The sequence below is a fragment of the Phyllobates terribilis genome, unplaced genomic scaffold (genome assembly GCF_046119375.1).
Source record: "Phyllobates terribilis strain yellow unplaced genomic scaffold, ASM4611937v1 Scaffold_11__3_contigs__length_659146591, whole genome shotgun sequence".
NCBI lineage: Eukaryota > Metazoa > Chordata > Amphibia > Anura > Dendrobatidae > Phyllobates > Phyllobates terribilis.
In genome coordinates, this window is record NW_027362771.1 from 77,835,585 (window position 1) to 77,848,659 (window position 13,075).

Genomic DNA, 13,075 nt, shown 5'->3' on the forward strand with positions numbered 1-13,075 from the left:
ACTGCATCTCACCCAGAGGTGTGGTATCTCACCCTCAGGTAAGGAAGGAGTATGGCTCGGGACCCTAACACCTGCATCCAACACAGTGGGGGTAGGGCAAGATTGCTCCTAAGGGAGAGCACAGTCCCAGGTCCCTAGCTGGAGGGATGGTCCTATGTAGTGGGTGTGGGTGGAGAAAGCAGCTTAGGGGAGCACATGACAGGGAGAGTATAAATAGGAAGCCATCTTAGAAAGAGCAAGCCAGTCAGAGGAGGAGAAGTGACAGGAGCAGAGGCTCTGCATGAGCTCTGCTCTGGAGGCGGGCCTAGCCTGGGAGGCCCAGGACTGAAGGAGAGAAGAGAGGAGTGGGAGCAGGAAGGCTCCAGGAACCGAAGGGACCCTAGGGGTACGGGCCATGCAGAAGGCCACCCGTACGCCCGCTGCTACCAGGAGGTAGAGGGGTCAGGCCAGATAAGGGGAACCAGTACCTCAACTAGCGGAGAAACAGCAAGGCTCAACTAGAAACAGGAGGCTGCAGCATTTCATGTACTGCAGGCCAAAGTCCACACCAGTCTCACTAAGAAGGTAGCCACATAGGACCCAGGGGGACGGAACACACGTCGCCCACCAAGGCTCGAGGATACCGGATAGAAGTGTCACTGGGTCTGAGGTGCAGGGAGAAGGCCAGAGAAAGGACACACAGAAGGGGGTCCTGCTAAGTACTCCGGAGCTATCTGGGGGTGGACTGAGCCCCTCACTGAGTACGCACAGCATGACAGGGGAGATTGCTCTGGTACCTGTAATCTGGACTGCAACAACTGTGAGCAAAGATCTTGGGACTGCATCACACGGACTCTGTGTTCATTACTGACTCCCTGCACTACAAGCACCATCATCCACCCACACTGCCCTGAAGCTACACTCTTCCTGTGGGGAGTAATAATACCATTGCTGCAAAACCACCAGCTTCAGTGGACTGTTCCGCAGCGGCGGCCCCTTTGGCCGCACTCCACAGGTGGCGTAGTCAGACATTATAAAACCCATATATACAAATTACCCTTGGATTGACAGCCCTGGTGTTATGTTCTGCTACCAAAGCTAAGGAAAGAGAGGAGATCTGTCCCTACTATAAGACTCAGCTGAATCCCTACGATGTAACAGGGAACCTGATCCTGCGATCAGACCTGCTAAAGTCCTAATCTAGTCTGTACGGAGACCTATAGATGTGAGGAGGGAATCCCTACAAGTACTAAGGACTGGGAGGAATATGGGACACCTCCTAAAAGAAATAGTAGCAGACAGACGAACAAACAAAATAGATAGAACATAGAGGTCCGTAGACCAAGCAAACTAACAGAGTAAGATACAGAGCACAGGCTAGCTAGAAAGTAGATATACAATGAAGTCCAGCAAAGCCAGAAGGGCGGAGCAGGATTAAATAGGCCAACAAGGTCATGTGACCAGCAAAGGAAAAAAACCTAACAGCAAGGTTCTAACAGTACCCCCCCTTCTAAGAGGATCCTCCGGATCCCCTAGGACCAGGCTTGTCAGGAAATCTCCTGTGAAACGCTCTGATAAGTCTGGACGCGGAAACATCATCTGACCTCACCCAAGAGTTATCCTCGGGTCCGAAACCTTTCCAGGCCACAAGATACTGCAAACTACCTCTATACCGTCTAGAGTCAAGGATGCGAGAAATTTCATATTCCCCGTCCTCCACCACCGGAGGAACAGAGGCAGAGGCGTCACCATCCGACACAACAGCTTTTTTTAACAGAGAGACATGAAAGACCGGATTAATTCTCCAGGAGGTAGGAACCTCCAACCTAACAGCAGATTGGTTGACAACCTGAAGCACCTTAAAGGGCCCTACAAACTTGGGACCCAATTTCTTAGAAGGAATCCTCAACCGCAGATTCCTAGAGGACAACCAAACCATGTCACCAACAGCGAACAAAACCTCCTGTCGTTTCCTATCAAAGTAGTCTTTAGATTTTCTGTTGGCCTCCTGAAGATTACCACGCACATCCGTCCAAACTCTTTCCAAATCACCGGAAAAATTCTCCTCCTCAGGCACGGCAGATCCCAAGTTGGAGAACGACCCAAACGACGGATGTCTCCCAGAACAACAAAAAAAAGGCGAACAACCAGCAGAAGAAGATGTATGATTGTTCAGAGTAAATTCGGCAAGTGGCAGAAACTCAGACCACCCCTCTTGATTGTCTGCCACAAAACAACGCAAGAACTGCTCAACATCCTGGTTTTTCCTTTCTGTCTGGCCATTAGATTCAGGATGATATCCGGACGAAAACGACAAATGAATTCCCAACCTGTCACAAAAGGCACGCCAAAAACGAGCCACGAACTGAGGACCCCTATCAGAAACAATGTCAGTAGGAATGCCATGAAGTCTGACAATTTCCTTGACAAAGGCCTTAGCGAGAGTTTTAGCCCAGGGCAGTTTGACGAAGGGAACCAAGTGACACATCTTGCTAAAACGGTCCACGACCACCCAGATGACAGTAAAACCCTCAGAGGAGGGAAGGTCAGTTATAAAGTTCATAGCCAAATGTGTCCAAGGAGCACTGGGGACCTCCAAAGGACAAAGCAACCCCGCAGCAGGAGTATGTGAGGACTTAGATCTAGCACATATAGTACATTGGCGCACCCACTTAATGACTTCCTTCTGCCATCCAGGCCACCAAAAACTGCGACCCACCAGTCTCTTGGTCTCAGAGATTCCGGGATGACCTGCCAACCGAGATTCGTGACACTCAACAAACAAATCTCTCCTAAAGGTCCCAGGCACAAACAACCTCCCATGAGGAGTGTTAGATGGGGCATTCTCCTGTGCTTTAAGAATCTCATCTTCCAAAACGGAGTCTAAAGCAGCTATCACAACACCTTCTTGTAAAATGTTTTCCTCTTTCTCAGCACCGACTATGGGAGAAAAACTGCGAGACAAGGCATCTGCCTTAACATTCTTAGTACCAGGGATGTAAGTAACGGAGAAATTAAACCGCGAGAAAAACAGTGCCCACCTAGCCTGACGGGCATTCAGGCGCTTGGCAGCATCAAGATATATCAGATTTTTATGATCCGTAAGAACCTGAACGGGAAATTCCGCACCTTCCAAGAAGTGGCGCCAGTGTTCAAATGCGAGTTTAATAGCCAATAATTCCCGATTACCAATATCGTAATTCAGTTCAGTCTCCGAAAATTTTTTTGAAAAAAAGGCACAGGGATGTAATCCATCCCCGTTATCCTGAGACAATACTGCGCCAACCCCCACAGAGGAAGCATCAACCTCAACCAAAAACGGCCTAGTAACATCAGGCTGCATAAGGATGGGAGCAGAGGTGAACCTCTCCTTGAGATACACAAAAGCTTCAATGGCCTCAGAAGACCACTGAACCGCATCAGCACCTTTCCTGGTGAGATCAGTCAGAGGTTTGACAATACTAGAAAAATTTTTTATGAATTTTCTGTAGTAATTGGCGAAACCCAAAAACCTCTGTATCGATTTCAAACCAATAGGCCTAGGCCATTCCTGCACAGCCTGAACCTTAACCGGATCCATCTCAAAACCTTTGCTGGAGAGAATGTAGCCCAAAAAACTAATTCTCTGTACAGCGAACTCACATTTCTCCAGCTTAGCAAAAAGCGAATTGTCCATTAATAACTGTAATACCTCACGCACGCTCCGCCAATGAGACTCCAGATCTGGCGAATAAATCAAAATGTCATCCAAATACACAACCACATTTTTACCGATCAAAGGTCTAAGGATGTCATTAATCAGATTCTGAAAAAATGCAGGAGCATTAGTAAGACCAAAAGGCATAACCAGATTCTCAAAATGACCCACAGGAGTGTTAAAAGCAGTCTTCCATTCATCACCCTCCTTCATGCGCAACAGATTGTATGCCCCCTTAAGGTCAATTTTAGAGAACCACTTGGCCCCCAATAACTGGTTAAACAGATCAGGAATCAATGGCAGTGGGTAAGGATTGCGTACCGTAATTTTGTTAATCTCACGAAAATCCAGACAAGGACGTAAACCGCCGTCCTTTTTTTTTACAAAAAAAAATCCAACCGCCACAGGAGACTTAGAGGGCCTAATGTGACCGGCGGCCAAACTTGTCTGTATGTATTCCTCCAAAGCCTTCCTCTCAGGAATGGTAAGGTTAAATAAACGACTTTTAGGAAGAGTCGCTCCAGGGACAAATTCAATAGAACAATCATAGTCTCTATGGGGAGGCAAAACCTGCGATTCCTTCTCAGAAAAAACTCTCCAAAAATCCTGAATAGGAACAGGCAATTCTCCCCTATCCAAAGCTGCAATACGCCCGTTACAACACTTGTCATAACATTTATGGCTCCAGGATTTAATTTCACTGGTAGACCAATCCAGTACAGGATTGTGAAATTTTAACCAGGGCAAACCCAATATTACTGGAGAAGGCAAGTTATTCAACACTACCAAATCCAATTTCTCATGGTGAACACCATTAATAGTGAGAGGAAATTCACTGACCTTGAGAGTAATATTCTTCAAAGGGGAGCCATCCACAGAAACCACAGCAATGGGGGATGATAAAGGTTCAGGTTTTAAATTGAGTTTTTCCACGAATCCCCCATCAATTACATTCAGTGTAGACCCGCAATCAACAAACACCCGAAATTCCATTAATTTTTCCTGAGCAATCGTGGAAGCAGCTAAAAATATACCCTTGGAATTTAAACAGGCAATACGGGCGTGACTGACCATTTTTTTTTCTTTCTTCATACGAAGCTCACAGCCTTTAATCAAATGACCAGATTTTCCGCAATAGAAACACAAGCCTTCTGAAAAACGACGGTCTTTTTCTTGAGAGCGAGGTGCCACCGATCCAATCTCCATCGGTTCACCACTGTTAGTACACACATTATCATAACCAGAAACTGACATAGCAGAGGATTTGCTCTCATTAACCCTAGCACGCAGTCTTCTATCCACCCGTATAGCTAATTGCATAGCCTGTTGCAAATCCTCAGGTGTAGGATAAGCAATTAGCAGGTCTTTAACCCTTTCACTGAGCCCAGCAAGAAATAGACTTTTCAGAGCAGAATCGTTCCACCCTGTTTGAGTGGACCAACGACGAAAATGAGTACAATATTTTTCGACATTACCTGATCCTTGTTTTAAACGTCTCAACTCAGTCTCAGCTGATGCCACACGGTCAGGATCATCATATAATAGTCCTAAAGCAGAAAAAAAACTATCCACTGATCTGAAGCATGTATCACTAGGTTGCAAAGAAAAGGCCCACTCCTGAGGCTCTTTGCGCAAAAGTGACATTATGAACCCTACGCGCTGGGATTCATCCCCAGAGGACTTGGGTCTCAAACGAAAATACAATAAGCAAGCATTTTTAAATGAAAAAAATTCTCGATGTTCACCAAAAAATAAATCCGGCAAACATACCTTAGGCTCCAAGAAATATGCTCCAGGACAGTTACTCACGTGCTGACGGAGCTCGGCCACTTCCAGAGAGAGTCCCTGCAGGTGTTTAGCCAAATCCTGAACCGACACCATGATGGAACAAAAAAAAAAAAAAAAAAATCTTTCCTTAGAGAATTTGCAGGCTGGACTTACTGTTATGTTCTGCTACCAAAGCTAAGGAAAGAGAGGAGATCTGTCCCTACTATAAGACTCAGCTGAATCCCTACGATGTAACAGGGAACCTGATCCTGCGATCAGACCTGCTAAAGTCCTAATCTAGTCTGTACGGAGACCTATAGATGTGAGGAGGGAATCCCTACAAGTACTAAGGACTGGGAGGAATATGGGACACCTCCTAACAGAAATAGTAGCAGACAGACGAACAAACAAAATAGATAGAACATAGAGGTCCGTAGACCAAGCAAACTAACAGAGTAAGATACAGAGCACAGGCTAGCTAGAAAGTAGATATACAATGAAGTCCAGCAAAGCCAGAAGGGCGGAGCAGGATTAAATAGGCCAACAAGGTCATGTGACCAGCAAAGGAAAAAAAACCTAACAGCAAGGTTCTAACACCTGGGTCACGGACCGGATCACCGCCACAATGACTACAACCCCCTGCTTCTACCGGCCCGGCTCCGGGTACCCCACGGCACAGGGGGCGCATCAACTTCATAGGTCCCTGATCTGAGACCACTCCTGCAGCGTGATTTGCCCCACCTCTGGATCTCGTTGGCCCAGGCTATACGTCAGAACGTATTGCACAAGGGCTTGTCGGTGCTGCCACACTCGCTGCAACATGTGCAGAGTGAATTCCACAGTGTCGGCACATCGCATTTCAGCCGGTGAAGTGGCAGGCCCAAAGACTTCTGTAGAGATGTAAGTCATTGAGCTGCTGGATGCGAACGGCGGAAGTGAGCACACAGCGACCGTGCCCTCTGCAGAAGGCCATCTAGTCCGGGATAGTGGGCTAAAAATTGCTGGACAACCAGGTTCAACACGTGAGCCATACAAGGCACGTGTGTGACATTGCCCCGGCGAAGGGCCACACCCTGGTTTGCAGCATGGTCGCACACGGCCTTCCCTGGTTGCAGGTCCAGTGGAGACAACCATCCATGAAACTGGGTCTCCAGAGCTGACCACAACTCCTCAGCTGTGAGACTCACATTTCCCAGACATTTCAAAGTAAACACCGAAGATGCCGTTGAGCCCTGCTGCCAGCATAGTAAGGAGGTGTGCAGGATTCCTTCTGCGCAGTTAGAAAGCGCGTGGCATTACCAGACAGGCTTTCGGTGCAGGTGGAGGACCGAGAGGAGGTTGAGGAGGCAGAAGCAGTGGAGGAACTTCTAGATAAAGAGGATTGATGCACAACTCGTGGGGACGGCAAGACTTGGACGGCAGCCCCTTGTCCTGCTGTCACCATAGTTACCCAGTGCCCAGTCAGCGACATGTAACGCCCCTGTCCATGCCTACTCGTCCAAGTGTCTGTGGTGAAATGCACCCTGTCACACACAGAGTTTCTCAAAGAAGAGGTGATGTTGTGTGCGACATGCTGGTGTAGCGCAGGCACACCTTTCTTTGAGAAGTAGTGCCGACTGGGTATCTGGTACTGGGGCACTGCGACGGACATAAGGTCTCGAAAATCCTCTGTGTCCACCAGGCGGAAAGGCAGCATTTCTGTAGCCAACAGCTTGCAGATGGTGAAATTCAACCTCTTAGCTTTCTCATGGCTAGGAGGAAATGGTCTTTTACTTGTCCACATCTGAGGGACCGAGGGCTGGCTGTTGTGCTTAGACGGGGTTGAGTAGGGTGTCCCCGGCAAACTGCCGGTCTGTGAGGAAGATGCAGGTGGAAAAGTTAGGTTGCCTTGATCCAAAGGTGGTGCTCTCGATGTCGGAGAGCGCTCAACACCAGCTGGTGTTTCCACTTCCAAATGAAATGATGACCTGCCAATCACACTGGCTGTTGCGGGTAAAGAGGTGGCAGGTCTGCGTCCAAAAACATGTGTGACTGCTGTCCCCCCAGTCACAGAGGATGAAGAGGCCGCGGATGCACAAGATGGGGCAGACGGTGGTTGGCCCGGCCGGCTAGGCCGCATTGTAGCACAGTGAGCTTCCCACTGCAACTTATGCTTCATATCCATGTGACCGTTCATGCATGAAGTACTCAAACTATGGATTTTTTGGCCTCTACTTAGCTTTTGGTGACAAATATTACAGATAACACGAGTTGGGTCATCCTTATCGATCTGAAAAAATACCCCGGCTATGCAAGGCTTAGAGCCCATGCGACCTGAAGAGCCACCACGACTTGTGGTCAGAGGCAGAGTTGTTGTTGAGGATGCAGTTGTTGACGTGCTTCCAGTACTCCGTCTCTGTCCAGGAAGGCGCAACCTAACCTCGTCGTCAATAGCAACTGTGACGCCCAGCTGCGCTTGGTATCACAGATCCTAGAAGAGTGCATTGATGGAATCCTCCACAAGAGGCCCCCATAAACATTCACACATCTCCACCTTCCACCTCAGACCAGCAGAGGGAGCCCATTAGGGATATAAATAGGGAAGGTGGAGCTAGGCAGTTCAGTTCCTCTGAAGAGTTCCTGCAGTAGAGAAGCCTAAGAGAAGTCAGTCTGCAGTGGAGCTCAGTCTAGTCTAGAGAACTCAGTTAATAGTTCAGCAGTGGAGCACGTGGCTCCTGCTAGCTAGATTCAGGGAGCCCAGTTAGAGCTTAAAGTGTGCCGGCGCCATAAGATCGGTGAAGCGAGGCAAGTTGCCGTTAGTGTGTATAGCCTAGTGAGGGCCCTAGTAGGCCGAAGGCGAGTGGAGAGTTAGTACATAGGGGGCAGAGGAGCTTAACCAGCTCACCCTGAAGCATTTACCGGACACCGGATCCAAGCTTACCGGCATCTCTATGACCCAGTAAAGCATAACCGGAATCCCTGGAGAACTACGAGTCCCAGGATCGCTAAGGTGCTGATACATAACAGAGCCAGGAGACGCTTAGGCCCCGCATACTGGGAGCGTGAACTCCAAGACAAGGCCCTACCACAAGGTCAGCCAGCGCAGGACAGAGACAAAGTTAGGCCTAGCTCCAGGCAGGTCAGAAACTTACTACGCAGAGGCAAGAAACAGGAGGGCCTACACCCGCTCATTGGGGAGGATCCTGATATGCACCCTTCACCCTACAGTGCTCCGGGATGTTCCTGAATTTCCCCCAGTAAAAGGTACTGAAGTGACTACCGTGTCCATTCCCGTTCTTGCTCTGACCCAGCTGGGTCTCGCCTGTCCTGCATTCCCCCTGCATACGCTTTTCTGAGGCCTAGCTCCACTTGTGGGGAGCTATACCATCGAGCTGCCTTATCACCGGCCTCAGTGGACTGCTGCAGCGCTGGTGCTTCTCACCAGATACCACAGGTGGCATCACGAACTCTTATAAAATTAACAATTATCCACCCTTTTAAAGAGTGACCCCAGGGTACAGGCCCGGGAGCCGACCACCGCGACATCCCAAAGGCCAGGCAAAGGCCCGGGTACCAAGTCATCCCCATCCCCTGGGCTAGTCACATCCTCCTCCACCTCCTCTGCTGACCTCATCGACTGGCTGACTGTGGGTTGACAGTAAGTGGGATCTCCAACCTCGTCATCATCACCCTGTGTGTTCTCACACCCGTCGTCCTCAGAGCCAACCTCTTCCTGCCCTGACCGAAAAGTCAAGTTGTCGCTCCAATCAGGTATTTGAGTCTCATCATCGTCTTCATCATTGTCTCCACCAACAGGAGTTACAGTTTGGGAACGAGGGTCTACATTTTGCTCAGAACCTTCTTCATCTGTCCTGGATCCGACTCATAAAGATTCTGGGCATCGGTGCAGATCATTTCCACGTCTGGATTAACAGAAGCTCTGGAGCAGACCTCGGTTTCCCAGGCTATAGTATGAGTAAACAGCTGTGCAGACTAAACCATCTGTGTTACCCCATACTCAGACGGGCAGCTGGAGACTTGGGAGCTGTGACGAAGCAAGTGAGATTGGGGTGACACCTCTGAGGACTGGAGTATTTGTGATGTTGAAGTTGAGGTGGAGGAGAGCCCACTTGAAGGAGCACTTGATATCCGTTGAAGCACCTGCTGTTTTTGTGCCTCATCTGGAATTTGTAGTGATGGGCGTGTTCGTAAGAAAGGGATCATATCACATTGTCCACGAAAGGAAGTAGACATCTTAGTTTGGCTGGAAGACAGTCTTTCTTCTGCAGATTTTACTCCCTCCCCACCGTGGGGGGGCTCGACCCACCAGCGGACAGGCACCAGTATTGGGAGAGGGGGGCTGGCCGTCAGGGTCCACACAAACCCGGCGACACGGTGGTCGCAAGGGCAGGAATGGACTGGCCGTGTCGGCTTCGCACTCCAGCGTAGTCCCTCTGCCCGCTCGCGCCCGTAACCTCAAAGGGATGCGCAAGCGGCTTTTCTTCCCAGGGCTGTTCCCCGCCCAGCAGGAATGTGGGGGAGCTCAGGTCGGCTTTCCAATGTACTACCTTACCTCCCTCGCCCTCTTTCCTTCTTCCGTTCTCCATCTAACCCCTCGGCTCTGTGGTGTCCGCTCTCCCTCCAGCTCTCTCCTTCTCACAGGTGGACTACCGTGTGTATTCACACTGTGGCGAATCTTTTGGGCCCAGGCATAAGAAGTTGTCGAGGTAATGGATAATATGTGCCCCCTTAGAAACGTCCATTACAACCCATTCGAGGAAGCAACTAAATGCCTCAAATAGTGAGCAGCATCTGGACCACCCCATGGGCAAACAGCGATCTATATAGTATGCTCCTTCCCAGAAGCAGCCCAATAGGTGGACACTATTCGGAGGCACAGGTAGTAAGTAACTGGAACGCCGCATCAATGTCTGCTTTGGCCATTAGGGTGACCCTTCCCAACTTCTTCATCCGCCTGATTGCCTTGTCAAAGGATGTACAGTATATACTACTGTACTTGGTTCCACGTCGATGTTGCCGTTTACGGACCTGCCCCTTGGATATGACAAATAGTGGATTAGTCCGAATGCATTGGGTTCCGTTTTTGGCACAACTCACAACGGGGATGCCTGTAACATACCTGGCGGCGTCCTTGCATGGTGGTCCATCTCCCACTGTGCAAGAGGGCGCACTTGATCTCCTGTCCAGAATGTCTCTCTGGCTTCCCTCCATGCTGTCTGTTTGTGTCTGTTTCTGCTGCTTAAGGGCGGCGCCCGATCACTTCCTGCCTTTTGTACCTGCTGTGGGTCACACCCCTTGTGCGTCCTCAGCCTATTGCTGTCTGTCACTTGGTATATAGCTCAGCAGCTCCCTTATATCCCTGCCTGAGCATAGTGTTTCCTTCAGTGTGTGCTTGCACTCTGAAGGTGCCAGGTCCCGTCTCTTGTCTCCTGCTTTTTGTATCAGTTCCCGTGTCTGAACTGAGTCCTGTATGTCTCCTGCTTTGCGGTATCAGCTTCCGTGTCTGAACTGAGTCCTGTATGTCTCCTGCTTTGCGGTATCAGCTCCCGTGTCTGAACTGACTCCTTTCTGTGTTCTCTTGTCTGTCCTGTCTGAACACGCTCCTTGCCTGTTCGTTCCGCCTTCTAGTGGCCGATTTCCTAGACCCGCTCCTGTGTCTGGTCTGTCCTGTCTGAACACGCTCCTTGCCTGTTCGTTCCGCCTCTCTGGGGGCCGTATTCCCAGACCCGCTCCAGTATCCCTCTGCAGTGTCGGTCTCCTCCGTACACTCAGTTCCAGTCTGAACTCTCTCCTGTCCTTTACCTGTTTTGCCTCTATGTCCGTTCCCTTCCTTTTTCTGCAGAGTCTGAACTCGTACCTAACTCCTGCTTGTTGTCTCTGCAAGTACTGTGTGAGTATCTGGCTCTGTCTTTCCCTTCCTGTCTGTTCCGTGTGAACAGAGCCCTGTCCTCCCTGCTCAGCCTTGTCTGCACTCTAGCTGTGCTTGCCTGTAACCCTCTGCCTGTATTGTTCCTGAGTCCCGGTGTGTACTGGGTCCTATCCCGCCTGTGTTCCTACCTGCTAGTGCCTCCCTGTCTGCACACTAGCTGTGCTTGCCTTTACCCCCCTGCCTGCATACCCGCCTGCCTGCATACCAGTCGTGCCTGCCTATACCCACCAGTCTGTGTGCCAGCCTACCAGCCTGTTCCTGTATTCCCCTGTGTGGGTCAACAGCCGTGTCCGGGGTCTGTCCTGGAGTAGCACCTGGTCCCTCTGCTCGGTTCCTCCTTGGTGCACTGGCGTCGTATGCCGTCGTGCGACCCTGGTCGGATCGGGTGAATACTTAGTCACGCCCCTCCAGGCATTCACTCTCCGGCACGGTCCAGTGGAATCACTACCAATCACACGCACACGCCGCTTAGCCCGGGCGTGTGCATAACAGCATGCTCAGGCCATGGTTCCCGTTGAGCCCCACGGCCTTCGCTCTTTGAGAAGTTTTTCCAGCGAATACATGCATTAAAATAAATAAATAATTTTTTTTCCCCCTTTAGCTGAGTTCCAGGCGAATTACGCACCCGTCCAGATGGATCTATCAGCTCTCGTTCCTGCGGATCCGCCACGTTACTATGGGGATCCAAGACAGTGTCGTGCATTTGTGGAGCAATGCATGCTACACTTTAAGGCCTACCCTCTCTATTTTCCTTCCGATTGGGCTAAAGTGGCCTTTATGATTGACTACCTAGCGGGTGATGCCTTGAAATGGGTCACCCCCCTATGGGAAGCATGGGATCCTGTCATCCTTGACCTGCAGGCCTTCCTGGTGGCCTTTCGTATGGTCTTCGAGGACCCTAACTCTGAAGCCCCTGCTGAAGCTTCACTTCCCAATATCCCGGAGCAGCCCCGACGGGTAATGTGTGTGGTTAGCGCAATAGTCCTCCATCCCAATGAGACTACTGCCCACCCAGAATCCTCACAGGGTGACTACGCTTTCCGGAATACTTCTCTCAACCTCAAGAGGCAGTCCAGACGTGCTAGACTTAGAGGCAAGCCGTCACGCCAGGGTCTGTCCTCCCTGAGACCTCCTGACCCCAACCTTGAAGTCCCTACTGAAGCTTCATCTCCCTGTATCCCGGAGAAACCCCAATGGGTAATGTGCGTGGGTAGTGCACCAGTTCTCCTGGCCGAAGAGACTTCTGCCCATCCAGACTCCACACAGGAGAACTTCCTGCACCCGGCATCAGATGCTTCTTTCTCTTTAACCGGTGTGCATGTCCAAGGATGCTCCAAAGCTGTGGTTACCTCAGAGTCTGTGCACCTCTACTACCTGGCGGAGGATCCCCTGTTGCCTCCTGAACCCTCCGGGATACCACTCGATGACAAATGGAGAGAGACTTCTCTACACCCGGTACTCAATACTTTGTCCGCTTCGTCCTGTGAGCCTGACAATGGGTACCCCAAAGTGGTAGTTACCTCCGAGTCTCTACACCCCTCCGACCAGGTGGAGGATCTCCAGTTGTCTCCTGAACCCTTCGGGGTGCTACCTGGTAGCGAAAGGACAGAGACTCTCCTATACTCTGTACCTGATACCTCGCTCGCTTCGTCCAGTGAGTCCAACTTAGTGTACTCCGAAGCAGAGGTTACTCCTGAGTCTCT